This window comes from Pituophis catenifer, unplaced genomic scaffold, assembly GCF_029215685.1.
Source record: "Pituophis catenifer annectens isolate HBS135680 unplaced genomic scaffold, rPitCat1.0.hap2 SCAF_3, whole genome shotgun sequence".
NCBI classification, from domain to species: Eukaryota; Metazoa; Chordata; class Lepidosauria; order Squamata; family Colubridae; genus Pituophis; species Pituophis catenifer.
Window position 1 is genome coordinate 41728523 of NW_027256883.1, and position 6009 is coordinate 41734531.

Consider the following 6009-nt stretch of genomic DNA (forward strand, 5'->3'; position numbering starts at 1 on the left):
TGAAAACTGACGTTGGGCTTTGTAAGAGAATGTATTTATGGATGCTTCTTTGGAGATCCGATGTTGGCAATTGGACTTATTATCCTTTAGTATGTTTTTTTATCTTTATATTTATGAATAAACTCAGATATTCTAAAACATAGAGTTACCGTGGCCTTTTTTCTAAATGGAACTCTTTTGGAATATGTACTGTACCTTGATACGACCACAGATGGAATTTTGGTAATAAGGCAGGATAATCATTAAAACAATCAACTAGATGACTGAACTCAATTTCAAAACCATTTTATTATGGCTGTAAAGTGAGCCACTGTGGTTGTTAAGCAAACCATGTGGTCCTTAAGTAAATCCAGTGCACGCAATAGGCTTTCTAGCAGAAAACAGCAAAAACAACAACAAAAAAAATGTGGCAAATCGGGGGCACGTGACTATGGAACACTGCAACTAGTTGTAAATTGAGTGGGTTTCCTACACCTGAAATGTAGTCAAATGATTGTGGGGCTGCTGTTTGACATTTTACAGTGGTTAGAAGTGCTTTACAGGCCACAAAGTAACCTTTTGGAGGCCACCATAACTTCAAATGGTCATTAAGCAACCAGGTATTAACCAAGGACTACCTGTAATTTTTCCAGTTCCGGAAAAAGTAATGACTGACAATATTACCTAACCTACAAATCAGTGGTGGGTTTCAAAATTTTTTACTACCAGTTCTATGGATGTGGCTTGGTGGGCGTGGCATGGCTTGGTGGGTGTGGCTTGGTGGGCATGGATACTGTAAAATCTACATTTCCTCCTGATCAGCTGGGATTTGGGAGGCAGAGAATAGATGGGGGCAGGGCCAGTATTTTTACTACTTCCGCTACCGGTTCTCCAGAATTGGTCAGAACCTGCTGAAACCCACCTCTGCTACAAATCTCTCCTGAGTTCATGTATGGCAGGGCTGTCAAATAACTGGTCCTCAGGCCAGATGCATCACGCACTGGCCATGCTCACCCCCGGTTTAGCAAAGGGGGAAAAAAGTCCCAATACATCACGTGACGCTACAGTGATGATGTGAGTTTGACACCCCGATGTACGGTGAATCATTTCTAACAGTGCTTGCTCTTGATTTGGGATGGATAGAAGGTACTGTAATTTGGGTTAGACAGGCTAAAATGAAAATAAATTTGGTAGTTTAGAAGTTAAAGAAGCATAACAATGTAGGAAAACTGATCATTAGTTGATACAATTGTGGCTATTGGAAATGTTAGGATATTACATCGTATCTTTATTTCATTTATATACACCCTATCTATTCAAGGTATCTCACAAGGTATCTACTCTTATCAGTTTAAAAAGAAAAAAAAAGAGAATGAAATTAATTCTAAAATATGTGGCTTTTTGTCATTAACTCTGTATTTGCACTTCATGTCATTCCTTGTAATAATCAAGTTCTTCTGACAAAATAGTAGTAGTTTTGTGCTGCTGGATACTGGATGCTTGTTTATTTCTCTCCAGAATATGCAAAGTTGTATAATTAAGTCTACAAACCAGTTTTCAGTTCTCTAAGACGTTCTGGATATTCTGGATATTCTGGAGGCATGTTTAACACATTGCCATCCAGTCCTTTTCTGGATGCTATACGTTTTTGAAGACTGAGTCATACTGAAACTCTGGCGATGCTTACAGTACTGGAAATTCTGAAGATGTAAGGGACATGGATTAAGGAAAGCTAAACTGCTGTGACTGTCAGCACCTTTCTTTTTTCTTAGAGGCCAGTCTTTTCCATTATCCACTGATTTTTTAAGTTGTTTTAATACAAAGATTGAAACTTTCTCTACGTTAGTGTGTAACATAACCATTTTATCACATTGTTACAGTTGTGGATGGGACAGAGTCCCAAACACTAAAGAAAGCCTTTTAGAAATCCAAATTTGATCTGCTGGGAACATTGGGAAACAAATACCATGTTGCAAGACTAAGCATTGCTAGAAGCGATGCAATCAAGTCAGAAAGGATTAACAAAGAAAATCTCAAAAAGACTTACGTAATTCCATGAGCATAAAAAAAAAAAACTAATATTCAATAGTCTTAGAAGTCAAATAATAAAAGGAACTGCCAGACCATTAGAATAACACAAACACACAAACGCACATTCACACACCCCCTCTTCCACAGACCATGCTTCTCCTTTGCATATACTCATGCACACACACACCTCTGTCCTATAATTTAGGCCCCTGGGACGTTTTATAGACTACCTTTCAGGAGCCGACTTCTGTACTAGACTTTTGAAAATTAAAAGGAACTTCCTCTTTAAGCAGTCCATCTTCAGGTATTCATTTCCAGCTCAGTGACCCAGACCTCTTCGATCTTCCATCAAATAAAACAGAAGGGTAGAGCTTAATATTAAGCTACACATTTCCAAACACCAGATAAAGATGTAAATCCTCTTGTCCAACTTGAGGCTCAAAGATAAGCAGATTTATAGACATATTTCAATGATTTTTTTTAAAAAAAATATTTATGCATATTTATATTTTTAACCCAAAAGTCAGTGCCCAGATAAATTACATTAAATGTTTTAATTGGCAGAGATGAAAGTGTCGAGCCCGGCGTGCTCGGCATACGAACGGGACGGGAAGGAGGAACGTTGGAGGACCGATGACAGATATAACTCACGGAATCCTGTGCTAAACTCACAAGATGATAGAACGGTGGGGGGGGGGAACGCGACACGTGAGGGGGTGGAAGGGTGTCAGGTTAGGATAGCCAGGATAACGCAGGAGCTGAAGAAAATGCCGGAAACACAATTACAGACTATTAACGCAGCCAATCATTATGAAAGGGGTGGGGAACGGGGATATAACGCGCTACGAGGCGGATGCTCGTAGTGCCAACTTTGAAGGATTTTGTGGCTTGGCGTTGTCTCGTATCTGACAAAAGCATTAAACCAGGATTCGCTCACAATTGATGTGTCCAGCTGTGTTTTATTGCTGTCTCTATGCCGTGCGGGACAAGGAGCTGAGAGAAAGCTTCAAAAATTTAAACTTGCTGGTAATTATAACACAATGACAATGAAAGTGAAAATTTTCTTTATAGCATCATGACAGCCAATAAACAAGAGGTTTTCTTTATGACCCAGAACCAAAAAATGATTCATGGTGTTGGAAGAAATCTCCTTCTAGGTTCTGCTCCAAGTGGGGAAACAGACACTGGAAACATGGAGACTGCTTGGAAAGATGGTTTAATGGTGGACAGAATCACATTTTATTTATTTATTTATTTATTTATTTATTAAATTTTTATACCGCCCCCTCTCCCGAAGGACTCGGGGCGGTGAACAGCCAAAATTAAAAACACACAATACAAATATTAAAATGCATTAAAACAGAATTAAATTATCTTAGGCTTCTCCAATTTAAAACCCCGTTACCCATAAAATTCACCAATTAAAAATTTTTAACCCAGCCCGGCTTGCTGAAATAAAAACGTCTTCAGGGCCCGGCGGAAGGTCCGGAGATCCGGGATTAGTCGTATCCCTGGGGGCAGCTCATTCCAGAGGGCGGGTGCCCCCACAGAGAAGGCTCTTCCCCGGGGGGTCGCCAGCCGACATTGCCTGACAGACGGCACCCTGAGGAGACCCTCTCTGTGGGAGCGTGTTGGCCGGTGGGAGGTTATCGGAGGCAGAAGGTGGTCTCGTAAATAACTGGGTCCTAAGCCATGGCTTGAGTTCCTGAACAGAAAAGGGGGCAGATATAGGGAGTCCTTGGGTTTTTATGCTCTCTCTGGCTTTGCATTTCCTGGGGCCCCGAAAGAGTATCCTGATTGGTTGTCAGACTCCCAGGGGGTGGGGGTCTTAGCTAGCCTTGCTGACAGATGGTCACATGTGCTTCCCAGGTCACATGCTTCCCAGGTCACATGTGGTGAGTTTCTGCTGCTATTGTGTAGAGGGCTAATCCTATCTTTGTTGGATTCCTACAATTCCTACTATGGCTCTGCCTGAAGGAGGTAGATCTTTGTAGGATAGACTGGCCCAAGCCTTAATGGCCCATTGACAAAGAGTGGGGGCAGGAAGATGGGAGCTGCTTCAAAACATGCTTATCCCAGGAAAATATAATATTCTGCCTTTTTCATATTTCCTAAAATATTTCACTCTTCCAAGAAAGGGGTGGGTGCTAACTTCCTACAATGGAATATCATCACAAAGCTTCACCTCCTAGAATGAAAGCCTAAGAAACATGAACCCAGGCTTTGGTGGGAAAATTTGTAATGAGAAGTGTTTGGGACTTCAAGCAAGGCAATCTGTGTAATACCATGCAGATGATATTACACAGATCGCCTTGAATATAGCACTAGTATCCATTCAGAGAAGAACTGTTAAAAAGTGGTTAAGAAACGTCTGATAGCACAAGAAGGAAATATGTTAACTCTAACCTTATACCTCATGTGCTACCCAAGAGGCATTCACAACATTGGCATTCACTCACAATCTTACCCCATCTGCCACAGTCCAGACTTGTCATCATAAAACTTCTGTCTTTTCTCAAAATTGAAGGGATATTTTTGTGTGATATTTCATTTAAGTCGAATGAAGGGGTGGAAAGACTATCAGGATTTCGGGTAAGAGGCAAAGTGAGGCAAAGGCTTTTAAAGTTTGTCCATTATTGGTAGAAGTATATAGTGAATAGCAGCCAATATGTGTGGAAACCTAAATACAGTAACGAGAGCTCATTTCAAGGATCGTTTTAATATTCCAATTATTGAAATATCCCTATTTTAACTATTTAAATGAAGTCGGAGGCATTGTTTTTTCATTCCACTCTGTCAATGCTTGCTTTTTCATTAGTTCCTTCCAGTTCCTAGGAAAAGAAACAGTAAAAGGCAAGACATCAGGAAAAGAAGGAAAATGGGTGTTCTCATCCTCTCTCCTCACTCCACCCCCAAGTACAGATCGCAGAATGCTTTACCTGGAACTCCATTTTCTCTGTATCATTCTCCTTATTGGCTTGTAGGTCGAAGCTCTGAGCATGGGTTGATGTCTTCTTGCCTAACTCTCCTTGCAGGGCCATTCAGGGCACGTCAGAGGCAGAGATGGGTTTCAGCAGGTTCTGACCAGTTCTGGAGAACTGGTAGCAGAAATTTTGAGTAGTTCGGAGAACTGGTAGTAAAAATTTTGACTGGCCCCACCCCCATCTATTCTCTGCCTCCTGAGTCCCAACTGATTGAGAGGAAATGGAGATTTTGCAGTAATCTTCCCCTGCCACACCCACCAAGCTATGCCATGCCCACCAAGCCACACCCATAGAACCGGTAGTAAATTTTTTTGAAATTTTGAAAAATTTTGAAACCTGGTCAGAGGTCTACTAGTAGGTATTTGGATATGTACGGAAAATCCATGTGATAAAGCAAAGGCCAGCAGGTCTTTTGATACAGATTATACCAATATCTTTCCTTCTGTTCCTGCAACCCATGCTTAGTTGGAGAAATGAGGATGAGGGAGGCATTCCTGCAGCACCTCAGTTGACCACTAAGAACAAGCAGCTTACACACCTAAACTTACTATGTTTTGCTATAGACCTTCATTAGTCAGTCATTCATGCTCAGCAGTAGCACTTTGTGGTGGAACCAGAAAAGGGGGGACGGGGGGGGGGAACGGGCGGATGAGCGTCTTCTAGTCAAAGTTATGTGGGCATCTTCTTGCCTCTTAGAGCAATTTAAAATGTAGACAAGCCGAAATCTTTCAGGCTCATCTGCTTCATTCTGAATTGTAATAGTTTTACTAATTCAAGTAAAGGTCTTTGTCCAGAAACAGCATATAAGCAACAGTTTAATCTGAAATACATGCATACAGAAGATTGTGCATTAGAAAGTAAACACGAAATATTAAAAAAAAAACAGATAAAACAGACCCTTCCCAATTATAACACCAGGGTCATAAATTTTTTGCATTTTGCTATATAATAATATATAGCGAACAAAAGCGTCGAGCAAATGAGAAAACAGGAAGCGCCACAGAACAAAACGAGC